The sequence below is a fragment of the Rhinolophus sinicus genome, linkage group LG10 (assembly GCF_036562045.2).
Source record: "Rhinolophus sinicus isolate RSC01 linkage group LG10, ASM3656204v1, whole genome shotgun sequence".
Classification (NCBI taxonomy): Eukaryota; Metazoa; Chordata; class Mammalia; order Chiroptera; family Rhinolophidae; genus Rhinolophus; species Rhinolophus sinicus.
Genome location: NC_133759.1, coordinates 19292058 through 19319926, shown reverse-complemented (window position 1 = coordinate 19319926; position 27869 = coordinate 19292058). Strand labels below are relative to the sequence as shown.

Below are 27869 nucleotides of genomic sequence, written 5' to 3'. Positions count from 1 at the left end.
ACGTGCATGCATATCTATAAAACTGAACAAAAGTTTCGTAAGACAGTATCTTTCCTTATTGTATGTAGTTAACGCTGATATTTTCTTCTCTACCTGATTAGGTGCTATTTTTTTTTCCTTTTTCTTTGTTTATTAGTTTCAGGTGCACAAGACAAAGCAATACTTAGACGTTTATCATTTATATCCCTCACACTGTGTGAACCCCCCTCCTCCCATCCACTATCCCTCTGACATCGGACAGAGCCATTATATTTCCACTGTCTCTATTCCTAATGCTGGTCTCCGCTTCTATATATATATATATATATATATATATATATATATATATATATATTTACAGTTGGCATTCATTATTGTTCAGCTTCAGCTTCAGGTGTACAGAGCAGTGATCAGGCATCTACATCATCCCTGAGGTGGTCTCCCAAATGGGACAAGTGTCCATCGGATACCCTACAAAATCTTTACAACATTATTGATTTCGTTCCCCAAATTAACTTTCAAAACCCCGTGGCCATCTTGTGGTTACTGACTGTTTTCTAATCCCCTCACCTTACCCCTTATCCCCACCACCCCCGCCCATCTAGCAGTTTTTCCTCTATGTCTCCAAAACTGTTTCTGATTAGTTCATTCACTTATTCTTTTCTTTAGATTCCACATATAAGTGAGATCATATGGTATTTGTCTTTCTCTGACTGACTTATTTCACTTAACATAATGTTCTCTAGGTCCATTCATGTTGTTGCAAATGGTAAGATTTCTTTCTTCTTTATGGCTGCGTAATACTCCATTGTATAAATGTACCACAGTTTCTAAATCCAGTCATCTACCGATGGGCATTTCGGTTGTTTCCATGTCTTGGCTATTGTGTATAGTGCTGCAATAAACATAGGGGTGCATAAAGTTTTTTGAATTGGAGTTTTGGATTTCTCCAGATAGATACCTAGGAGTGGAATTGCTGGATCATAAGGTAGTTCCATTTTCAGATTTTGAGATACCTCCATACTGTTTTCCATAGTGGCTGCACCAATCTGCAATCCCACCAACAGTGCACAAGCGTTCCCTTTTCTCCACATCCGCGCCAGCACTTGTTGTTTGTTGATTTATTGATGATAGCCATTTTGACTGGGGTGAGGTGGTATCTCATTGTGGTTTTTATTTGCATTTCTCTGATGGTTAGTGAGGTTGAGCATTTCTTCATATGTCTGTTTGCCATCTGTATGTCCTTTTCAGAAAAACGTCTCTTCATGTCCTCTGCCCATTTTTTAATTGGGTTGTTTGTTTTTTTGGAGTTGAGTGAGTTTTTTATAAATTTGTGATATTAACCCCTTATCGGATATATCATTGGCAAATATCTTTTCCCATTCAGTAGGATCCCTTTTTGTTTTATTGACAGTTTCCTTTGCTGTGAAAAAACTTTTTAGTTTGATGTAATCCCACATGTTTATTTTTTCTCTTACTTCCCTCTCGCGAGGGGATATATCAATAAAAATCTTACTCCGGGTATTGTCTGTGAAGTTTCTCCCTATATTTTCTTCTAGGAGTTTTATGGTTTCAGATCTTACATTTAAGTCTTTAAGCCATTTTGAATTTATTTTTGTATACGGTGTAAGAAGGTGGTCCAGATTCATTTTTTTGCATGTGTCTGTCCAGGTTTCCCAGAACCATTTATTGAATAGACTGTCTTTACCCCACCGTACATTCTTGCTTCCATTGTCATAGTTAGGTGCTATTTTGATGTAAAGAAAATGGAACCTTACCTATAGTTCCCTGTAGATTTGGGGTGGGAGGGCGCTTTTTGCACGGGTGCTCCCAGTTTTTCCACTTTGCAGTTGGTTCTTGGCATTATATACTCCTTCCTGCCACGGTTAGCCTCTCTGAAGTCCTTTGCTAGCTCTGCTGCTGGTCTTGCTGGAGACACTTTGGGTCACCAAATGCCTCGAGGAAGAACTGCTGTCACTATGCTGGTCTCATCACAGAGATGATGTGGATAAAACCGTTTCCTGTTCCTGTCAAGGTCCAGTCAGCAAAACTGGAACCATAGTGGTTAAATATGTATTAAAGGACTGAAAATCCAGAAGGGAAAATCGAGGTAACTCAGATACAGCAAATGTAGGAAGCTGCCAGCACCCCTAGGATTGTCGGAAGAGATAAGGAAATGGAGCTGGGTTATTAGAAGCTTGGGGCTGGCAGAACTAGAATTCAGAGCCCTAAAGAAGGGGCACTCCTGGTCGCCACCAATACCTCAGGAGCTCGGAAGTGGAATCAAAACACAGATCTCTAAGATGGCAGCACCAGCCAACTGGTACAGATTCTCTAGCAGGGGTCAGGTGTTTTCATCATAACGCTGGTTTGAGGAAGTAAGGGAAAGAAAATTGCAGGCTGGAGCCAACTGCTGCTCCTTAAACCAACTGTTGCTGATGGTGAAGCATTGCCCAGGTGACACAGGAAAGGGAGCAAACTGGAAGAAGCAAGCCCTTCTTCCCTCCTCCAGCTTTGTCGTCTCCCTAACTCCATCTAGAACTCCGTTATCAGAGCCTAACAAGGAACTAGCTGGCAAGGCAGAAATCAGGGGACCCAGTGGTGTCACAGAGGAAGAAAGCGATGCTGGCTTCACTAACTAGTCTCCTCTTTCCGCTCCATTCCTTAATTTCCTGCAGCACTAGCACATAGGCCATATCAGGCAAGAGAGCTAAGAGACTCAGGTAACCAGCAAACTTAAAATACGGAGAACACATACTATTTACATTGAATTTGACAGTCCCCATAATTCAAGGAGAAATACTTCAGCAACAAGTAAAAATAAATTCTTCACGAGGGCCCCATTCAGTATATCTGGTCTTGGAAGGGGGGCCGAACCTTTAACTTTGTCCTCATCGAATGTTTCCTTTGAAAAGCTTCTACAATGGGAAATCTCAGTCCTTGCTTTAGAGAAAACCAGCCCCTGCCACTAGAAAGTCAGGCCCTACGATTTGGCTTCTTTCCTCCCCAAGTGCCACCAGTCTAATCTATAAATCACAAATCCAACTCCGGAAGTGTGGTTCTTAATGTCTAAGTCTAGAATAGCACATGGGAGGAGCTGGAGGCAAAGTAGGCACCGCAGAAGCAAAGCAAAGTGATTTTTCACGCTCCATTCCAACGATTAGTTTTTGAGGTCTCTCATTCATATGAGGTCAAGATACGTCTCCTTATTTTTCTGGTCAGTAAGCAGGTAGCTATTGTAATACATACACATACACACACACTGCATACGTGCACACAATAATTTTTCGGGACAATAGGGTCTAGGCCAGTGGTTCTCAACCATGAGTAATTCTGTCTATCATGGGGCATTAGTGATGTCCAGAGGCAGTTTTGTGTGTCACAACCAGGGGAGGGGTGCTACTAGCATCTAGTGAGCAGAGACCAGGGATACTGCTAGATATCCCACCACAAAATCCTCACAACAAAGAATTATCCAGCCCCAAATATCATCAGTGCTGAGGTTCAGAAATTCTGGCCAGGTTATGTAATGTAATTGACTCTGCAAAGTATGCCTACCTACAGTGACACTAATATCTTATGTTATTTAACAGAAGGTGGTGGGACACACAGCACAGCCACACCAGTCCTCTCCAAAGAAGTTCTCCCCATCATTCTAACCTCATTCTTGCCACCTCTGGTCCCCATTATAAGGTAAGCTGGATCACCTGCTAAGCGTCTCAGGACTGGTTCCCAGGCAGCTCCTTTGCAGTCGTGCTTTGGTGGTCTAACACCACGCTTAGCATGAGCAAGTATCTGACACATTCATACACTGATGCTTTACATTCTTTAAAATAACCTGTGGCCCATTTCTGGAAGTGTTAAGAGACCACAGGAGCTCCTATCAGGGGAGCGTCTGTCTAGGCCATGTTCTTCATGGCCTAGAGTTCCCGGCAAACTCTAGACATTTTGGATGGCATTCAAAAGAAATGTATGAAATAAAATGTGCATGAGCCAGTGAGTTGGACAGCCAGTGGTCAGAAGCATTGTGTTATTTGCTGAGACCATAGTGCTGGCTGACTCTTACCTGGAGAACGGAGGCTCTTTCTTCCTCGGTCCTGCCTCCTCAGCATAGGGTGCGCCCCTAGTGTGGGAAGACGTCCCAGGTCCTAGATCTAAAGCTGCAGCACCGTGCACCAGCAAGCATGTGTAAGGCATGGCAGGACTCCAAGAAGGGTTTTCTGCTCTAACCCTGCCTGCCTGCCCGCCTGCCTGCTTGCCTGCCTGCCGCAGGCCCCCTGGTGTTGCCGAACAGGCCACCCTTTGCCAATATCTCACGGGCATTACATCAAGAACGTTTTGAGAATGTTTTGAAAAGTAGCTTTGAAACCAACCCAAAAGAAACCCAAAGCAAAGTTCACGTCCCTTTGAGTGCCATTCACAGGAAAAACCACTATCTAAAGGTACCTGCATGTCTCCAGAGCGGGAGCTATGATAATGAAAGTCTTCTGCCAATTAGAAATCTGGGGATTGGAGGAGCCTGTGGCTCAATTCAGACCCTACATCACTTTCCCTACTTTATTTCTCTGGAAAATAGTTGAGGTTGGGGGTATGTTTTGTATAGTTTGTGTGAAATTCAGCAAAGAGGGTGGGTGGGGGGGTGGAAAGCAGCACTTTAATATGTTCCTTACACAAAGGAATAAATTCTACTTTCTCTTTTTAAGGGGTGGGCGACGTGTTAACAGTGGGTTGCATTACCTTTGGTTTAAAACATCTGAAGGCGATAAATTCAAGTTTCATCAGGTGACTCATAGGAACGGCACGTTCCCCTTCCCTTCACTTCCACCAGTTCTTGAGAGTGCTTCCTAGTCACCTGGAGGACTGACTCCTTCCACACGGAGGGCTGTGTTTCCCCATTAGGTAGGGCCCGGGTGTGGCCCAGGAATTTGCATTTCAGACAGGTTCCCAGGTGAGCTCACTCTTCAGGAACCATTATCCTAAACAGTATCATTAGCGCTATTCTAAACCCAAGATTATTCATGCGACTCCCTCCCTACAAACCTTCCATGGACTCTAGTTATCTTTTAACTAAACTTCATAATCTTAGCCTAACTTTAAAGACCCTTCGGAATCAACACATTTTCTACAGTCCTATCTAAAACCCGACTCAAGCTCAGAAGGCCACCTTCCTTCCCCAGGTATTGTAACCTTTCAGTGTTGTGATTTTCTCCTGCAGTGTCTTCTGCCACCGTCCTCACCAGAGCTGAGTACTATACATGCTTTAAGAAATCGATCAAGCATCACCTCTCTTACCCTACCATGCAGAAACCCTGGTTTTATCACACCCATCTCTACCCTCTTAGCAGTTTGCTCCTAACTTTTTTTAAAAAAAAAACAAACTTAAAAAACAAACAAACAAAGAACCCACAACGTGCACTGACACCTACTTCACGCAGGACAATGAGTCAGGCAATGTAGAGCTGACAAGAAAGGCAGGGAAAAGAGAAAGGAGTATGCTCGCCAGTTGGCATGATTTTCAGTTAAATAATTCAGGTGTGCGAGATATACCACATTTCTGTATTTTTAAAGTTTTTAAATGTAATTGAATTCTATCTAACATGAAGCTTTGACTGAAATGGGTTGGCAGGAAAAGTAAACGCAATCATTTTTAGAGCCTCCCCCTCCTCTCAGGGGTCACACCAGCATCCAGGAGGTTTATATAGTGCCTGGAAACAGGAGCGGATGTCTGGTACCCACTTTCCAAATGCACTGACATCCTTATCATCCAAATCATCCAAGCCCACAGAGTGGGACCTCTGCATTCATGACAAGCTTGAAATATGGGAATCATTGTGAAACTGGAAACATCATGCGCAGGGTCCTGCCTTCCTCCTTGTCTCATTGCCACAGTGTGATTCACGAGTCACTGTTGCTCTAGGAGCCCCTAGACTTCTTTCTGTGGAAAAACTTTCAGACATAAGTACAACCAGAAAGGATCTGAATCTATGGGCTCTACTTTCCTGTGTGTTTACCTTACTATTTGCTTTATTCTTCGTAGACTCGCCCCAGGCAATGGCAAAGATAGCCAGTCAGCAGCTCCAGACTTACCTTCTACCAGATTTGCAACCTGAGTAGGAGACTTTTTCCCAAGCAGGGTTCTCATTGGCCGATTTGAGTCACACGTCAACCCCTAAACAATCATTGTAATCAAAGGGATTTGGTATTCTCATTGGCCAGGCCTGGTTGACATACCCAGTCCTGGAGCCACAGATAGGATAAACCCCACCCAAACTGTACAGTAGACAATGGGGAAGGTTTGGATCCCCAAAAGGAAGAGATGGGTTGTGTTCACAGGAAAAAGAAAGCTGGGCAGAAGGAAATGTTAATACTAGTGTGCCAGAAATCAAAGACTTCAATTTATAAAATGTTGGCAAGCAAAATGATCATAAAAAAGATGCATCCTCCTCTAGGTGTAGGGGATAAAACTAATGCACAGATAACTTAAGAAACTTGCCCAGACTTGTACAGTAAGCTAGGGAAAGGATGGTGCTGCTTTTTTTTTTTTTTAATCATGCCCCCTAACCATTCTAAGTCCTCCACTTCTGGGGAACCTGCCTGAGCCTGTCTTTCTGAGACAAGCCCCAAAGTTCATAACAGATTTGCTTTAGCTCTGTACAATCCTGCTCTGTTCATCAGAGTAAATGCATTAGCGTTAAGGAGACAGACCTTTTCGAATACTATTTGCATATCGTACATCCTTGGATAGTCTCCTTCTCCAAAAAGGTAGTAACTAAAAATAAGTAATACAACTAGGGACATTTCAAATGCTATTGGCAGAAGTTGCTACTTCAAAGCAGGAAGTACTTTCCATCAAGACTGTACACTGATTATCTTCTCAACCTCTGCACAGCACCTGCTCTATCAAGGAAGATGCTGGCATTTGGAATAAGAGGAGGTACTGTGGAAAAACATTCGTGAATCATGGTCATGTAAAATACTAGTTTATAAAACTTTATACATTATATTATTTATGCCAATATATATGACTATAAATACAGAGAAAAATATGTTTGGGAATGTATTTTAAAATATTAATAACATTTGTATTTGAATGTTGAGATTTTGGTTGATTTTTTTCTCTATACTTTTTGGATTTTGGAGGGGATCGTTATAATAAGTTCATATTGCTAGTATAATGCATGCATGCATTTCTTCAATTTTTAAGACACCATTGATGGTAAAAACACCATAAAATTAATAGCTTCTCAGTTTAAAAAATTCGCTGTTTATTAATATATATATTATTTTTTTTATCTCAGCCGAATGTCTGACTTGTTCCTGGAGGGGAAATAATAAAATCTTAGGTTTTTTTTTTTTTTTTCAATAAAAGAGAGAAGTAATAATATGAGATCATACCTTGGTCACAAGTTAATGATCATATTCTACACAATATGAATATGTCAACATTTTAAAACTTTAACATTAACATCTGCCATTAAAAATAAACACAAATTACTTGCCAAGGTTGTAAATTCACAGACACTGAAATAAATCACGAAAAATTAGTGTATTTTAAATCCCAAAGTCTCTCAACAATGTTCATAGACCAATCCAAATTCCAAGTACAAATAATGAGACCCAAAAAATGACATCATCAGCTAATTTCCACTTCACTTCTTCATAGCATGGCTGTCTGGTGTTACACAAGGGTATTGCAAAGACTAATGCTAAGCACTTTTAGCAGCCAAGATCATGAACAAAGACTCTTATGATGATAATGTTCACCTGTTTTTAAAAATGTATTGTATGTACAAAGACCCAAATTTCCAAGTCGAATGGTGGGTGCCATAGTTTCATTCCCAAGAAGCAGGTCTGAGACAAGGATTCAGTGCAAGTAGTTATTTGGGAGTTGCAGGGAACAATAGCAGATGAGCAGGGAGGTAAGAAACGGAAGAGGTAGTTATGGAGCCACCTATCATGTGGGCAGCTGGACTTTCATTCCACAGAGGAAACATTGGTGTATGGAGGAGAATACATAACTTGGAATTATCCCGGTGGGTGGGTATTTGCACATCTACTCCAGAGAATTATTGATTGAACACTGCTCCCAAGGATTGTTAATTTCCTGGATATTTCTGGCTTGCTTCTCATGATTCTGGACAGAGCAGTCTCCTGTGGTTTTGAGAAAACCAGCCCTCTGCACAAAGATGCGGACACTGGCTGATGGACGTCAGCAGTAGCAAACTGGAAGGTTTGAGGGATGTGGCTGGAGCACTGAAGCTGTAGTCCAAGTGGTCTCCTATTTTCAGCAAGCCATAGTGTTGGAGCTTGTACCGGTATGGGCAAATGCAGTGACCACAGAAGACTCGTTGGAACTTAAGACTCAACAGATGACAAAACTGCCATGAATACCCCTCTAAAATAGAAAGTATGTTTCCTCCTGGAACAAAGGAAACCAGCCTGGCTCTGTCATAAAGCAAATTGGCCATTTGAGGCAGAGAAAACAAAAGCAAATTTAATTTTTTAAAATGTCATTTGAGTCATAATCACCTTCCAGCCCCAGATCTATATTCCTTTGATTGACAAAATAGTTTGCTGTTACTATATATACACAATTATCTAGATGTCAGGAATGCTACAATACGGGAAGAGTTGTGTATCTTAGAATAAAAAGGGGGAAAAGAAACACATATACATATATATATATATATATATATATATATATATATATATATATATATATATATATATATATATATATATATATGTATATATATATGCACACAACAGAAGTCTTTGCAGAGAATTACCTTCATCTGGGAAATGGCTTGATAACGCTGTAATGAAATAGGAGACTGGGTGTGGGTGTGACCAGATACTGAGATCACTGATGTGAGATGGGGACGGAGTTGCTTCTGTGTAATATTACAGGAGACACACTTTGAACTCTCGAGCAATGCAGAAAGGAGAGGGATCAGGAGCAAAGCTGAGAGGAGCAACAAACCAAGAGAGACTGGGGCTGTGTGTGGCCAGTAAAATTCCACGATGGAGGACTGATGCCTACTGGTTGCTTGCCAAGTTGTTTGCATTGCTGAAAAGCAAATCCCTCCTCTTGTGGTCTAACCTACACTCTCCTTCAGTTCAGGAAAGTCCATTATTCTCATGGATAGTTTGATGCTCATATATTTTTTTTGAGATGGAAAAAAATGTAAACTGGGATTGACGTCAAGATGGATGTGGAGGGGACAGAGAGCACATATAAGGTCCAAGGACCTGGGAAGCTGGAGCGGCCCTTGAGTTCCTCCCTAGGAACCCACAGCAGCAATAGGGCTGTGTAGCTCCTCATTCAAGGGAACTGAAGGGGTGTTTGAGCCAGTTGTATCCTTGTTTTAAAGATCCAAAGGACCCTCAAAAGAAATCGGACATGCATGTTTGTATGTGTGTGAGGCTTGCCAGACATCGCAGATCATAGCAAAACACGTGTTTTTTTCTTCAAGAAACCTGTCATAAAAACATACGTATGTTCATGGTATTAAAAAAATAAACATGTATTTTAAATATTCCTATATAGTAAGGGTTGTGTTTTTGTCACTTTTCTTGCATTATCATGGATCTATCTTTGGCTTTTATTATTTGATGTGTGGTAAACTCATGTGTCAATCAACACTGGATGAGAGGAGAGAGGAGATGGCGACTAGGCTGTTTTAAATTTTTTACTATTATTATGCTTCTTTATTACAAAAAATTTGATTTCTGTGAAGAGTGAAGACGTCCTGACCCCGTCAACATGAATAGTGTAGAGAGAAACCTAGATGCCAAATATGACGCTGATTATGATAAATTTTATTGCTTACAGGTAATACTTATCTGTTTCCTCTTATAAAAATATAAGTATTGTGATAATATATTTAGTAGCATATATATGAAATCCCGTTATGTATGAGTATTATCATTACTTATTGAACTATTAATAATTCACCAAGTTTTTGAAAGTAAGTGGATTATGTAAGACAAAGACTCTGTCTTACATGAATGTTACCAGGGTAAATTGGGATGCATTTTATTGTATAGCTTATATTAACTAATTGTTTGTTTGTGTTTTTTTCACAAAAGTACATTGCCTATATAGAAGAATAAAAAACATTTTTAACATACCACCTTGTTAACAGTAGTTATCTTAGAGTGGTGAAATTATGAATGAGAATTCTTTTTCTTCTTATTTTCTTAATTTTGTACTAATTTACATTAGAAGAAAATTGACCTTTTGTGTTTTATGTTTGCTGTTTTTGTTTTCAGTGTAGTGACTAGGAAAGTACTCTGGCAAAGATATAGAAAAGCGATGCTCAGCAACTTAGCAGCAAATCATCTAAACTTTTTGGGCTGTACTTTAACCATCTTCAAAACAGGGCAATGACCTTTTTAGCTCCCATGGAAGAAAAGACCGTGTCTCTCTAGCTTCTTTTTTGCTCACCCTTATTGCCTAGCACAGAGCCAGGCTTATTTAATAAATGCTTGGTGTTTAATACATAATAATAAAATAATAATACTTATAACAATATATCATTTATATATAATTAATAATTATAAATAAAATGATAAAAATAAAATACATGTGTGGTGTTTAATAAATATTTGCTAGCTGATTCAAGGAATGAGGAATGAATGTGTGTTTTAAATTATTCAGCAAGATATCAAGCTAAGGGATAATGATTATTTAGCCAGATTGAACAGTTCCAATAATTGGACTGCCAGGAAAATCCCCACGTGGTCACACCCTATTGGCAAGAAGAGATGAACCATCTATTCTTTGTTGAGGGGACAAGTCTTGATCTGGAAAACTCTAAACATCTCTCAAGTTTCAAGGCTTGAAGGCAGAGCAATTCACTGCTTTTATTATTTGTTTGTTATTCAAATATTTGTGAACAAATAATATTTAACGTATAAAAATTTTAAAATAAGCATAGGCTTAAGGAAGAAAATTAAAATCACCCATACTCCCACCACCTAAAGATAATTGTTTTAAGCTTTTGGTGTATCTCTATAGGTGTGTGTGTGTGTGTGTGTGTGTGTGTGTGTGTGTGTGTACACACAAGAAAAAGAGCAATGAACAGAAATAGAGAAAGGAAATATATTTGCACATATTCATATATCATGTTTCTTACTGTGAAGATGGGATCGTGTCAGCTATATCAGTTAACTTCAATTTTTTTATTGAATATATCTTTCCATGTAAACACATTTATTTCTACATTAATCTTAAGAGTCACCCTATATAGTTGTCTCTCATTATCACATTGTATTTACCAATTCTTCAATAAGTACTTTATTTCCTGTTTCTTGCTATTATAAGCAATTTGAGTTGAAAACCCTTGCACATCCATCTGAGCCTTTGATTATCAGACTCTGATATCCCTTCTTTATATATATTTCTGTCCTTAGGCTGAGGCTGTTGCCTGAAACTACTGGCAATCAAGGAATTCAACAGACCTCTTGGCAGATGGTCTTCTATGTGTCCATACGTGGGGTCAAATTATACTTGACTAAATTGAATGGCCAATTACATGCAGAATTAGATTGGCTTTTTCCTCTCATCTATTTGATTTACTATCAATCATATCAATTAAATAATTGATTCTTATTTTTTAAGCAGATTTTGTTTTCTTTAAATCTTCACTCTTTCCTTTCTCTACATAAAAATCCTACAAAAGACAATACATATGTAAATAAATATATTGAACATAAATGATACATTGATTTACTAATACATTGAATATAGAATATGTACTACATTCAATATAAATTATAAATAGATTAAATTAGAAATATAAGTTCCAATTTTGAAAGCTCTTGGAACTTCCCTACCATTTATGGAGCCAGCCATTTTGCATATATAATCTCTAGTAATAGCTAATTTAGTGACAGAGCAGAAAACAAAACTCAGGTTTCTAGTACATGTTTGTTGTTTTCAAAGGTAACACTTGTACTACTATAAAGAGAGGTGATATGACAATGCTGTCCTTAGCTTCAGAACCAAGCTCAGTTTTTATCATGTTTGACAAAAGTACATGAGTAGCCTTACAAATAGCTGTTGATATCTGCAGTGTGTGTGTGTGTGTGTGTGTGTGTTTGTGTGTGTGTGAATTCTCCTTTGTAAAGGAAAGAGAATTTCGCCACATAAAAGTCTGCAGTTTGAAACAGTGAGACTTACCATTTTAATGGTGGTCCACATCTATCTTTACTCTGGGGTGATTACTGAGGCAACAATTAATGAAGTGGACCCGGAGACAACCTTGCTGCCAAGAGGGATTAAAGACTTTATGAATCCCTTCTTGTATTCCAAAACAGGTTACAAAGAAATAATGTTGTGATTTTTAAATTGAAACCAGTGTTTGGATGGAATCCTCTAGTGGGAAATGGGAGTGGTGGTGGTTTATACTCTACCACTCCCCTTTGAGAAAACTGTGTACAGAAGGGATGAGATGACCTCATGAATTTCTCTAATTAAAAGGAAAAGAGCAAATGCAATTTCACTCATATGTTGGATACTACACAACAAATGAACAAACAAAACAAACAAACAAACTCATAGACACAGATAAGAGTATGGTGGTTACCAGAGGGGAAGTGGAGTGGGGAGGGAATGAAGCAAGTAAGGGGGGTCAAATATATGGTGATGGAGGGAGACTAGATTTTGAGTGGTGAACCTAATGTAATATACAGATGATGTATTATAGAATCGTACACCTGAAACTTATATAATGTCATTAACCAATGTTACCCCCATAAATTTAATTAAAATATATTCCATCCTCTTAATTTGAAATATATCTTCCTAATGACAAACTTGAAAATTATGTATAAAGTTATGGTTTTTATATGACAAAAAATATCACACATTACTGAATTTAATTGTTAATGGGTGTTTCTGGGTGTTGTGTTGATGGACCAGCCATGTTTAAGTAAATACTGTAATCAAATAGAAATATATATCATTCATAACATTTTATATGCTTATTCCAGGAAATTATTATATTTTTTCTTCATTTCATCAAAATCTCTATGTAACCAAATGTTTGACATGATTTTTTATTATCTAATCATCTACAAGATAAAAAATAAAATGTAATTGTAGTCCAAATAAAAATATTTAAATATTATTTCACCAAAAACTTAATTAAAATATACAAATTTAAAAACAAAATTACTAAGCATATACTTTAAGAGATTTTATTCTTAAATATTTAAAATTATGTACTAATTTAAAAAGCAAAATATAATTATAATTAATGAATTACAATTTTACACTGAAATTTATTTAAAGCTGAATTTAAAATTTTTATTGAAAATATAACTAAATCTTTTAGTTTTTAAAAATAAAGCTTCATAATCCTAATGTTCAATGTCTGTCAAATTTTCAATGAAAATAAACTTATCACATTTCATGTACGTTTCATATAAACCTAAAAACATACATATTTAAGAATAAAGCAAATTCTTTAATATTATGAATTATCTGTCAATCACTAAAGTTAATCATTGTGAATATTATGCTAATTCATGAGTATGATCAGAACCCTATACTGGAACATAAAGAGAAACAAGGGAATTTATGTTCAACATTATTAGGAAATGATCTTTTATTAAGACAGTATTCCTTTTATGCTAAGAGGAAGGATTTAACAACTTGATTAAATTATCTTTATCCTTCCCCAGTGTATTAGTCATCTAGTGACACATAACAGATTGCTCTAAAACTTAGCTATTCCAAACAACAAATATGTATTATTTTAGTTTCTGGGTGTGGCTTAGCTGGGGCCTGTGGCTCATGTTCTTTCACAAAGCTTCCAAGATAAAGGTGTTAGTCAGGCTATATCTCAAGGGGTAGGGGAGAAGTGGTAGAATGATCAGATGCCATGCTCACTCACAGGGCTGTGGGCAGGCCTCCGGTCCAATCTGCCTGTTAGCCAGAGACACCAGTTATTACTTCATTTCACAAGACAATTTCTGGAACCTGTGCACCTGTGTGCCACAGCTCTGGGTAAGTTGGCACAGTTAAACTAGGAGTCTTTCTAGAAGCCATTCCTGCAATGGGACAACTATCAATAAATACACAATCAATAAATACACAACTATGCCAACACATTATATGCATACGTTTTACTATACTTCCTTTTAGCTGGAACCCCAAAATGTCTGTGGCCACTTAATATAAGGTACAGCATGACAGAGAGGATGTGAGAGTGGAAAGGGAAAGTGGTCTAGCTTTAGCTAAAATAGAGTACTTTCAGAGTCATAACAAAAACATGACCTTGAAGACATGGCCTTTCCAAAACCATTCCCATAATTTTGGAAAAGTCTTAAAGTAAGCTTCATTAGTTTCTTAATAAATCCACCTCTGTTCTTGACAAAAACAAATCAAAGACGGAAAAAAAAAAAATCCCACTTGAGGTATGCTATACAGAGCAAATCTTTAAATTTTCAGAATTCAATAGCTAGTAGAGTTAGTCTTGATTGAAAAAATGTAGTTACTGTGTAACTTCATCTTTTCTGAAAGACCAAGAATATGGATCAGCCTATTGCTTGGGTCCCCTCCAGTTCCCGTGGCTCTATGCTTCTCTTTTTAAGATATCTTTTGTGCATTGTGTCTCAGAACGTCTGATGGAGACTCAAAGTTATGCACTTGAACCGGAACTGGAGAAAGGTTCCCACTGTGGAAAGAGCATTGATAGTGAAGGGAAAGTTGGCTACAATGCTAAAATCTAAGTAATGCTAGTACTGGTGGCTCCAGAAGGGGGCGCCTGCGATGAGAAAGCTGGAACACCCACCTACACTGGGGCCTCTGACACTGGAAAATTTCTGCATCACCAAGTAGATTGGACTTAGTTTCACCTCTGAATCATAGCAAGGCTCAGTTCTTCCTGTTTAATTTTATTTTTATTATTTGTCTGTTTCACATGGTATTAATGGATCATTTTCCCTCAGATGGTACCATGCTCTAAAAACAAAGCCTTAACTGAAAGGAACAAAGAATTCAGCAATGATATCTGTCATTCTTTAATTAATCAGAATTCCCCTAATAAGACCCAGAAAATGAAAATTATAGCTGAACACAATTATATTATATTGGGCTGATGACCTGTAGTTAGCAATTCTGGGCTTCCTGTTTCCCCATATGTTACAGAAATATAGACAACTCAGAGCATGTCACCATGTAATCCATGTTACATTACAGGAACCAAACTTAAACACAGGGTTTGGAATTCAATTTTGCAAATATTCAAGTGAGGGATTTTTGCTGTTCACAGAGGTTGAAATATCTCCATGGGAATTGAAGTAAATTAGATGTAGGTCAGGGAATTATTTCAATATTTTGTGACATGATTTTTGTTTTACTAAATCCCAGATTCAACTTAAGTGTGGTGACTTTATATCCAGAATTTTTTGGAACAGTCCTGCTTTCAAATGCACTCTTATCCACCCTCCTACTATAAGGAGACTCATGTTTGTCACATCACCGTCACCCAATCTTTGGTTTAGGAAATATGAACATACGAAAATTGGGCAAAAGAGAAGGTGTGCTATACTACTTGGCATCCTTTTCTTAACTGCTAAAACTGCGAAAGGGGAAGAAAGAAAAGTTAACATAAATACTTGTCAAATACATGGCAAATCGACAGGTAATCCAAATATCTGTCTCTGTGGCATAAGGGTAAGGTTTTCTTATTAATAGTGAAATTCGGGAAGAATCTTTAAATGGGCTTTTAAGAAGTTTACTATAGGTTGAGCCAAACGTGTGAGTTACGTTCGGTATAGGTTGATTTCTGCTGCTACTTTTACTGGCAAACAATGGCCAACTGCCAGAGCATGGTCAGTCTGCACAGCTGTTTTCAATGATTCATTTCCCTTGATTTCCCAGCTGAGCCATTCAGAAGGCGAACAGCAGGTTTCAAGCCCCAGTTGCTAGCCTCATTGCTGCAAGGAGCCCTCCCCTTCAATTGTGGGAGCGTTTTAAAGGCTAACATGAGGGACAGTTGCCCTCATAAGCAAAGTTGTTTCCATGACTAGAGTGTGAGCAGGCCAGAAAGGTGGAGAAGAAACTGGAATGTTGATGTTATGGTAGGGTGCTCGCCATGGCTCTGAATCACAGCGTGCACGCCTCCCCAGCTTTCTCTCACACCGTGCACAGTCTTTATAGCCCAACATTCCAATCACTCTGGCAGTTTCCAAAACACAGAAGGTTCTTTCACCCATTGAAACTACTGCTATTCCTATTGACTGGAAGGTTCTTCCCTCCTCTTTGTCTGAGATCCTCCTGCCACCTCCAAGATTAAACCCAAGCATTACAGTCTCTTGAGTTTCTTGTGAGCCTCCCAAGGTGGGTTAGATCTGCCATGCTTAATGAGGGGACATTGCCCACAATGTTAGAAGGCAAAATAATTCTTACTATTTTTTGTGTATAAAGTACAGATATACATTTGGCACATAAACAGACATATGATTTATCAATGATATGAACTTTTCATTTTGGGGGGAGTGATTAGAAGAAAGTATCTAAAAGGTCTCCTCAAGTGGGCATTAATGAAAAAAAAATCGAGAAACCCTACGTTATACACTCCTTTGGCTCCCCTGTGCATACCATTTAGCTCGTTTTAAGTCACTGATATTAGGAAGGTTTGCTGCTCCGTATTCTTGCAGCAAAAGAATTCTTTTCAGAAAGGGGTATCTGTCAGCTTCCTCCCACCCCACACGATCTATACGCTTCTTGAGAGGTGAGACACTGTCTTGCAATTCCACTGCCCCCTCAGAACCAGGTACAGCGCTGAAACGTAGCAGGTACTAAGGAGATGCTTGTTCAACAGCTTCAACAAGATCTTGGCTTCTCGGTCCTAATTTTGACTTTGACACCCACCATGCTCTACAAAAGAGTCTCTGATCCCTTTCCACTTTTTCTGCACCTCTGATTTGATAAGATGGTGTTCCATGTCTATTTTACTCCAACTGCAATAATCATAGAAGTGGTGGCTCAAAGTTGAATTTACAGCGTGGATGTGTCCTGGTCAAATATGCAACGGGTGCTTTGGCTTAGCCATTGTGAAGACGTTAGACATGCTCTGCTTCTAAAAGTCAACTTACGCCTGAGTAACTATGTCTTTGTCAAGAACATTTTCACCGTAACATCAGTTATGAATCGGAAGTACTGGAGGCAGCCAATTAGCAGCCACATTTGCAGCTTTGTGTAGTGGCACAGATTCCTGTGACTGCTTTAAATTACGTGAGAAGCCTGTATCAGAAAACTCTTTGTAAAATGACTTATATATACCATTATTTTATTTTATACAGCTATTGTATCAATATCCCCCATTATAATGATAATGAAGATAATGACAGAGGATAGCTAATTCTATTGAGCATGCACCATATTCCATCCATTTTGCTAAGTATGTTCCACCCACAGCCTCATTTGACTCTCCCAATAATCTTATGAGACTGGTATTACTGTTTTCCTGATTTACAGATGAAAAAACTGAGGGTTCAGGCAATTAGGCAATTGGCCTAAGGACTCAAAACTAGAAGTGGAAAAGCTAGAATTCAAGCCCAGGAAAATATGACTCCAGAGCCTAAGCTTTTAAAGCACTATGCCAATTAAAAAAAAAAAAATCTGTTTCAAAATACATAAATAAAATACTGTATTCTAAAGGCATCTAAATGATGATTATGATTGCTGTTAACAAGATTAAATAAATGAACAGGACATTTCAATTTGCAAAGAAAGATGAAACTTTGGCTTGAGATATGTGCATTGCATTCCATTTACGGGTCTATATATAGAAAATTGTCTCCAAATAGTACGAAGTTAAAAAATAGATTCCAAAGAAAATATTGAGATATGTTGGAGAATGTGCATAATCAAACTTGTTATTAGAAGTTATTATTGATATAAAAGCATGAGTGTGTGTATAGGGGAGAAGGGGTTTGGTGAAAGGAGATAGAAAGTAGGAAGGAAAAGACTTAAAAGACAAAATTCTAGTTATTTGCTTTTAAGAGTCTCTACTACCCACCCTGACTTCAATTGTTAGCATGAATGAATTCTTTTCTTAGAAGTTGGCATTACAAAAGCACATCAGTTACTAAAAAACAGAAAGAAAAACACAATAAAAACCTAAATGTGGAAAGTGAGTGCATGGCTCAGAAAGAGTAACATAATAACAGACCTTTCCCATTTCTACCAGACATTACATTTTCCATGTGGCAACATTTCACTTGGCCCTTTGGAAAAATTCAGCCACATTTTGTAATCTTTAAAAGCCATATGGTGAAAGTGGTATTTCTTAAACTAAGTGGATTTTTTTAAAATTATGGCCTTAAAAGAGAGGGGAAATGTGATGAGCAAAATAGAATTCAACTCATTAGCTAAGAAATTTATCCAAAATGAAATTTCAGATTTTATTCTTAGCCTGAAAACTCCATACTTCCCAAGAAGCCCTTTTGTGAGCCAAAACTCTTTCCTAAGACTTATCACTGATGCTGGTTCACTCCTATTCACCAGCTGTTGTGTTACTGGAAAAAAAACAACAAAAAGAAAAAAAAACAAAACACAGTCTAGGTGAAGGGTGTGGTCTTTGGAGTAAGACATACTGCCACTGTGTTCTTGACCAGATAGATGACTTAGCTTCTCTGATCCTCAGTTTCCACACTGTCAACTGATAGTCGTGGGTGCCAATTCAACACCGAGAGGAATCCCCAATGTGTGGTGCAGTGAAGAAATTTATTCAGTGCAAATAACTCAGTTGTGATACAGTACTGCTGTGAGAACAGCACGGCTGTGCAAAACCTCAATAGTGTTACAGCTCAATTAGCCTGGGGTCAGGCCCTTCTTCTGCTACACAGAGCTGCTCTGTGCCGCCTGCCCCGGTCTGCTCCAGCACGTCTTCAGTGCTTCAGTTCAGGGAAACGCAGTCTCCAGTCTTGGATGAAAAGGAAAAACACACTATTTGAGCCAAATGGGAGCTGACTTATATAGAAGTCCCTGCCCCTGGTCCTTGATTAGTCTGTCTTTGTGCAAACAAGGACTCCAAATCATCATAGTTTGATTGGTCCAAAAGGCACTGTCCTGATTGGTCAGAATGGAGCTGCTCTGATTTGTTGGTGAAGATACTAATACAGCTATAGCTGTACAGCTCCCATTGGACAGGGAAAGCCTCAGTCCCATTGGTTGAAATAGTATTCCAGGAACTCCTTTATAAGAGCTGGCTCAGCTAGCAGGAACACAAGGCAGGCAGGCAGTTTTGTGCAAGAGGCAGGCAGCTTACTGCAGGCTTCTCTCTGAAGTGTGGTTTACATGAGAAGCTCCTGTTTAGAGAGGGCTGCTAGGTTCTGCTTTTAGATTTGAGCCCAGTTAGCCACCAGAAGCCCTTCTCAGTTGGTGTCTTCTTTCTCAGGGTCCACAACACCTACCAAATCAGGTCATCATATTTACTTCTAAAGGCAGTGATGAGTTGAATGAGGAAACATATATAAATATTCAGGTCAATATGTTTCCCCCTTCTTCTTGTCCTTCCTTCTTTCATTGTAAAATAATTTGGTTGGCAATATTTTCTCTAAGGTTTCTTTCAGATTTATAGTTCTATGTTAGTTAATTCATATTGTCAGATATATATATTATATTTGGCTTTCCCGTTTGAGTTTCCTGTAAAATTTTTCAGGGCTAATTAGAGAATAGAGGTAAACAGGAAAGATGGTATGGAGGAAATATCATGGTGTGGTTTCATGTGTTTAGCTGACCACTGCTGTTTGTGGTCTAAATTAAAGCTGCACAGTAACCACTAAAACAGAAACTTTTAAAGTCACTCTACAAGTTCTAGCTGAACAGATGTTTCTCAACAATGTCAGCTGGAATGGATGATGGAAAGATGTGAGGGACAAGAGAGAAGAAAGAAAAAAGGAAAACAGGAGAAGATACCAAGGACTATAATGGAAAAAAAGATCATTTCTTCAACCATTTTTTATCGATAGGCACTTTATCAATTGTATCATGTACATTACATTGTGTAATACTTTCAATAACATAGGATAGAAATATTTTAACCCCATTTTGCAGATGAGAAAACTGAAGTTCTCAGAAGCTAAGTAACATCCCCAAGTTTAATCAGTTAGTGAGCATCTAGGCTGGACTCCAACCCAGTGTGGGGACTCCAAAGGCTGTTCATTTTACAGCCTAATTCCCAGTGATACGTGAGCCAGGATGTACAATTCAAACTAATTTAAGCAAAAACAGGGAATGTATCAACTCCCACAAGCAAGTCATGGGAAGAAATAGAAAGAACTCATCTTAGAAACACTAGTACCAATGGATACACACACACACACACACACACACACACACAGAGCTGGGTTGCCAGTACTTCTCTACCTCAATTCTTCCACCCCTCCCTCCTTCCTTCCCTCGCATCTCCATCTCCTGTCTATGTCTCAGCGAGTGTTAGCGTCATTCTCTTCATCATCATTTCCCGTAATCTGAACCCATGGTCACAGGCAGCTTTAGTGGCAGATCTTACAACGATATGACAAGGACAGTGGAAGGCTTCCCTGCCTTCTTCTAAGATAAACTATTTAGGAAAAGGCTATTATTGTTCTGGTTCAGTTTCATATCCATTTCTGAAACAGTAAGCGTATACATGGAGATGGTGACAATGACTAGCTCAGGCTAGGTCACATGCCTGCACTTGTGACCAGGGGTCTGCAGCACTGGAATTGGATACTGCTTGCAGAATCACAGCATTGGAGGTGAAGGAGCTACCTCAAAAGAAAGGAATTGTTGTCTGGGGCAAGATAAAATAATAAATGACCGCCCTCTAGGCAGGGGGAAAATATCGACTTCGGAGGTGGGTAGAACTGCATTCCTCTGCTTCCTGGATTTATGACGTTCAACTTTTAGTCACTAGGGTTAAGTAAAATATGAAGAAACAAATCCAAGAGCAGTCAATGCTAAAAAACTAATTGCTAAGTGAAAGGATGATAAAGTGCTAAGTAAATGTAAAATTCTAATATTAATATAACTTTGATCTTCTTTTTAAAAATGTCCTTATCAGGACTTATGATTTCAGAACTGCACCCCCGCCACCCCACCCCACCCCCACACACACACGGTAAACACTTTTCACAGACAATGTTCAAATAGATCCTAAGCTTCTGGAAAGCAAGGACAATATTTTCCGTATCTTGTGTGTCCCCTGAACACCTAGCAAAGGGCTGAGCATAGCCTTGTGTTGACAGGACTTGTTTAAAAAGTGCTTGTTGATTTATATCATTGAAAAGATTTACAGACGAGTCACATTGGGAGTCTATACTCAAATTTAGCTTTGCTTATGCTACTACTCTAGGTTCTGGACCAATATGTATTCCTGAGAATAGGTATTCATAGTGTTAATATTCACTTTTATCTAAAATATGCAAATGAGTGACATTTTATCAATTATTTTGGCCTAAAGTTATGTTAAATCATTTTCATATTTGATCATATCATTGCCTTGAAAATTAGGAATATTATGAATGTTAGGCCCTTGCAACCCACCTTGCATTATGAGTTCCCATTATTTAATTCTATCCTTCTCATGATAATTTTTAATTCATTTCCATGTATTAATTATGTTTCCACTGATGTTCTGAAATAACCTCAGCCAAGCTCATTATATATTTTGATGGAAAAGCACTTAAATCTAAATGGCAATTTACATTTACTTTTTTGAAATAGATCGGTAATGACCATTAAAGACTTTTCCCTAAGTAGATTCTGATTTTGAAATTCTTACTGAATTTTATATTTTGTCCCACAAAACATATCATTATTTTGGCTGACATTACTGGATATCTCACCTAATTATTCATGGCTTTGAAACATGAGTTACTGTTTCTTATTCTTTTGTTAATGGGTTGAAAATACTCTTCCATGAATGCTGTGATTTGTGAGCCCTAAAGAGTATAGGTGATTTAACGATACATATCAGTACTGTATGTATAGGAAACTCAGGTGCTAACAGGGCTCCAACACAATTTGGATGTAACATTTCTTTTGCATGGCAATGGAAGGCATGAATTCGCTTTGTATTGCTGATTATGCTCCAGTTGGCTTGAGTCCCTTTTCTTCTGATGCCTTTTTAGTAAAGCCATTGAAGAGCTTCCCATTACTCTGGAATATAGTGCAAACTGCCTAAGGTGGCTCTCCAGGACCTGCAGATTCTAGCCTCTGCCTGACTCCATGGCCTCATCTTGTGTCATTCACCCCCAACGTCTGCCTGCTCCAGCCACACTCTCCTTCCATTCTTCTAGTGATTGTTCCACGCTTCCTGCTACAGAACACAAAATGTGTTCATGCATCTACTCCTCCCACCTGGAATGTTCTCCTCTTCGCCTCCTGCACCTGGCTAACTCTCATAAGTTTCTGCTTAAGCAGCATTTCATCCTGACCTCCCAGGCCACATGAGTATTTCCAACGGGCCATGTATTTTAGGTTTAAATTTCTAAAAGTCCGATTAAGGCTTATAATTGTTTCCTTAGTAATGGACAGTTTTGTCCCAAGACTAGTGGGAACCCAGAATAAGGAGTGCAAGAGCAGGAACACTTGCATTCCTTAAAGGCTTCTTGTGTCCTCTTCCCAATTCTAGTTCCCCAGAGAACAAAGTCAAGAAAACAGGAACTAGGAAAGGCAAAAACTACGAGGATGTAGCCAACCACAGAGAAGCCAACAGATGCAAGAGCTTTCCTGGACTAGTCTGTGAAGAAGATGAGTAAGATGTTTCTCCTGAAGCCAAAACAGGGAAGTGGTCCATGAAACTACTCCCTCTGGGCAATTATCAGTCCCTGTTATCTGCAAGGTCTCCCCACCCAGCTCTGAGCACTGGGCACCTAGTCGTTGGTAGTGATGCCTCTGGGCAAATGCCCAGTCCATCTTATGCTTAGCCATTTAGTCAATGCCCTTCTCTGTCTTTATTTTTAAAAGTTTACAGAAGTAAAGAGTGTTTGTGCATGAGTGTGTGTGTATTCTGATGACTATGAACATATTTAACTTTACAATTTTCAAGTGCAGTATTCCATACTCACAGATGACATTTTCACACCATTTCTGAAACATAACTGGTGATATTCCAAAGTCCTGTGAGTAGGTAAAGGGAAGAAGCCTTCTCTGAATTGAAGACTAATTTCAATCTACAATTTTCAATCTACCATGCATACCCCATATTCGCATTTAGCAGGCATCCCCATCATTAATTATTTATTTTTCTAATTAGCTCTTTAATGTTGTTTCCTATGAGTAGTCTGCACACTTCCTGAGGTTTGGTACTGTTTTACTTGGCCATTGGTTTATTCCCACTCTTACATCATAATACATGCTCAATAAATATTTACCAAATGAATGGATGATTGAAATGGGGAAGGGGAAGGAGACTGGAGGAGACAACAAAGCAAATTCTAATTCTGTATTTTCTTTCTATCTCTAGGCCTCAAAGTTCTGTGCTCCTGAAACTCCTCTTACTGTCTTCTCTTGCTCCTTTTCCCCAAGAGTGAATTTTAATGTCCCATCACGTACGTATTTAAAAGCTCTGTAACTGAAGGAAATAATCACTCATTTTTGTAGCTGTGGAGGAAACACTTTAATATTTGTGTTCAAATTTGGTTCAATCTTATTGAAACATAGAGATACAATATCTTTTAAAATAAGATCTAAGTTCTTTACTTTTAACAGAAAGGTCATACAAGTTGATTGTAGTCATTATTTGCAGAAAGCACAAGAGTCATTCAATTTACATTTCAAAAAACACAGTGGCTAGCAGATAGAGTCTAGGTGCTTCTTTGAAATGCAGAGTGCAAAATAAATGTTGTCTCAGACTAGAAAAAATTATTTGTCGTGGTGCACAGGACCATGGAGATTCATCCACGGGACTGCAGACTGTATGTCTGGGTGAGGATAGAACATAAAAGCACGCATGGGGCAAACAGCAAATTATAGCAGTACTTTTGATTAGCTGAAGACAGAGAAGAATCTTATCATGGGGGCTCATTTGTAATTTTCTGACAACAAGCTAGCCTGAAACTGAGAAAACATAGTTTGTCAGTTTCAAACATCAAAATGAGTTTCCAAGAGACATTCTAATGGAGGTAAAAAATAAGGGAAAGAATTGGGTGGGCTGTGTGAGTGTCAATGTTCATTGCATTGCTGTTTGATATTAGAAAAAGGTGTGGCCCGGGAGTGAACAAGAAAGGATCCCAACAACATGCTCAGGTAAGATCCAGAGAAGGTGCAGCCAGGACCGTAGGTTAGCTCTCACTCTCCCTCTTAGGCGGGCACCTTTGTGCAATGCACAAACCACACAACCATAAGCTGTGGCTCTGCTTCCAGGTTTGGCAAGATATGAAATAAATTGATAAAGTTTAATGGGAAAGATCCCTATTGTACCTCGATAACTTTCATTACACATTCATTCTCTTGTAATTAGCTTGAGAGGCATTTAACAAAACGATTAAAAACACAGGCTTTGCCGTGAGAGAGAAAACTACATTAAAATCCTGAATTTATCACCCCCTCGTTAGTGATCATTCACATCTCTCTCTGCACCTAGATCACTTTAACTATTAGGCTGGTACAAAGGTAATTGCAGTTTAAAAGGTTAAAAAATAATTGCAAAAACCGCAATTACTTTTGCACCAACCTAATACAACATTGAAATGACAGTCTCTTCATTAGTAATTTGTTGTAAGGATTAAATAAAGAGATGCGTCTTGCACTTAACACCCTATTTGGTAGTACACTGCTATATTGTTTAGTTCAGTTTTGTTTTGTTTTTATAGTAGGCTTAGTATAGAGGCTTTTTAAAAGGAAGATGTTTATCTCGATCCCAGTAAAAGCACACAGGTCGAGCCGTGCCGCACACAACTCTAACAATGGGCGGCAATTTATCAACAGAACAAATTAATTAAGTTAAAACACTTTTAAAACTAAATTATGAACAAATAATGACAATTTAATGAATGGAAACTCTTTGCTGATTTTTGACAATATCAAAAGATATAACAAAACATCTCTATTCATGAAGTGACCTGGTTACCAATTGGTCGAAAAAAAGCAAAATCACTCAATCTAGGAAGGGGAATAGACTATGCACATAGAAATACCCATCTAACTTTTCACACTTTAGCAAATATTACAACTGCTCTTGTTTAAAAATATATTTCATCATATCCTCATTTTTTGATGAGACGAAGTTCATTTCTCTCTCTCTCTCTCTCTCTCTCTCTCTCTCACACACACACACACACACACACACACACACACACTGCTTGTGTAAATATAGCAGAGCACACAAAATACAAAGGTAGCAGAGTGTAGGGCTGGTACTTTATATTTCAGCCCTAGCTTCACAGGCAGTTAATTTGCAAATGGATTTCAAAAAATAATTACATTAATCAAAACTCTATTTATTCTCCTACATCAGTATTGATTTTACCTACACTTATCAAATTTATATTCTGCCTCTTTAATTGCCTACCTCCTACAGCCTCTCACTCTCTGGACTAAGAGTACATATATATCTGCATACCACAAGTATGCTCAGGGTTCTCCTTTGAAAAATAAGATGTCTATGAAATCCCAATACCACAAAGAAGCAGGAATTAGGTTCATTTTCTCCCACTGCAGTTTCTCATTAAACTTGCTCCTGAAATTCATTGGTCTATCATAGTTTTTTTTTTTGTTTTTTTTTTTGCATTTGCATTTGCAGTATGAACAAATGATGATTGCATGATATTTAGTTTTCTGAAAGCATAAATTGTCTCATTCTCGGCCTGACATTTCTGACATTTTAGACCATTAAAATTAAATAGCCAAAAAACAAATTTAGAAGCAGCTTATAAGCTAATATTAAAGTGGTATAAGATATCAACATAGAGTGTCTACAATTCAGAGAGCAAGAAAGAGAATAAATGACAAATGTGGTAAAGATTAACATTTGGGGGAATCTGAGTAGAAAACAAACAGTAACCGTACTATTAATGAAATTTTGCTGTTATCTGAAATTATTTCAAAATGAAAGAGTTTAAAAAAAATTCAAACTAAGGTTTTAAGATACTGACCGATGACCATTTAAGATGGTGACTATGTGGTATGATTTTGAGGAATAAAATGACTAACAAGACTCACAGGTAAAGTACCTACTATGACCTACTAGATAACACCCCACACCAAAGTTCAGTTACCTTTAAATCACATTCGTCTCAGCTCAGTAAATCTTGGTTAACATCTAAATAATTTCAAAATCCAATACTAGTCTTCCAAGTCACCCCAGCAAAATAAAATAAGATAACATACAAAATAAAATAAAATATAAAAGCTTTCAAATAAATTATGCTTTGAATACAATTCCAGCCAATATCAAAATCTCCTTGCTTACCAAAGACTATCAAAGAAAGGCAACCGATTTGCAAGCCAAATACTAGCAATCTCCTTTGTGTCACATTTATGATCAATGTTTTATTTTTCTAGTTACTGGGAATTTTAATCATCTCAGTTGTCTCTAGGAAACCCACCAGGCTTCCACAACCGGCTGCCATCTAGTTGCAACTCTCCCTTGGGAACAGAGCCATTTGTAATTGTAAACATGGCATTATACAGTTACGTGCAGGGGAAATGAGTGTGCCCTCTGCAGTCTTTTAAGGCTTTATTCATTTCAACATTGTGGCATTTAATGGTTTCCCTCAAGAAACAACACCAATTATTCTCACAGTTTATCTAGGTTTCTGGAAAAATCTGTTTGAAACTTGCCTTCCTACCCCATTTCCCCTGGCAGTAGGTTTACTGAGGAATACATTTTACCTTTATATTTTTATTTCTGCGGGAAACCTTCTCATTAAACACTTGTTTTCCATGTGGTTCCCTGAGACAGACACATACAAACAGGAAGACTATAAAATAGAATAGGATAAATTGGGACACCAAGATAAACATGTACATGTACTTCAATTCTGATATCCTGACCTATTTTTAAAAGCCAAGGAAAGAACAAGATATGTTTTTCCTCCTAAGTGATTCCATGGGAATTCTCTCTGTGCAGTGAGTGGTAATGCAGAGCAGAAAGTAGCTCTCGCTGTTCCTGGAAGGGAAGTTCAGCTTTTTAAATTTCCTACAAGTTCTCAATTCAGAATGCTTTGCACATAAAAAAGACAGGATATTTGACCTTTCAAACTCCCTCCATTGCCTGATTATATGGAATGGTTTGCTTTTGAGGAGAGAAAGGGAGAATCATTTGGAACGTGATTTTAGTGTTATAAAAAGAGTGAATGTAATTTATTCCAAAGAATACATTCACCAGAAAATCTGTCAATTGCAAATTATCCATGAACGCTGGGGACAAAGGAGACAGAGCCAATGAAATTCCAGGATAATCTGAATCCTTCTTTTACCCCTTTGTTTTTGCTTACCATATTCCTCCCTGCCTCAGGGTCTTTGCATATGCTGTACTCTATTGCACACAGTAATTCATACTTCCAAGTTCATCTTTTCCTTATTTTATTTTCACGTACCTATATTTGAGTCTTACTGAGAATTCAAATGGGTGAATCAATAAAAGGTGCATTTATTAATTCAACCACTATGTATACGGCTAACAATGGGCAGGCAGGACCTTGTTGGCACTGGAAATATAGGCGTGCACAACATAAAGCCTTTACAGCCTGCGGTCAGCAAAGGAGACATCCACAGACCCTGACTATTTTCCAGCAGGGTCAGCACTCTGGCAGAGGCATGTACGGAATGGGAAGCAGCAGAATAGCGTGCTTCAGAATGGGTTCTGGAGCCACACTGCCTGGGCTTAGTCATGCTCTGTCATGTATTACCTGTGTGGCTTCAGACAACTTACTTAATC

At 38.3% G+C, this 27869-nt stretch overlaps 1 long non-coding RNA gene across 1 annotated transcript in view; it reads right to left on the bottom strand.

Moving 5' to 3' along the window:
• The window catches only part of LOC141567096 (uncharacterized), a 171663-nt gene that overhangs the window by 141202 nt on the left and 2592 nt on the right, over positions 1–27869 (bottom strand). The gene's annotated exons all lie outside the window — the stretch shown is intronic.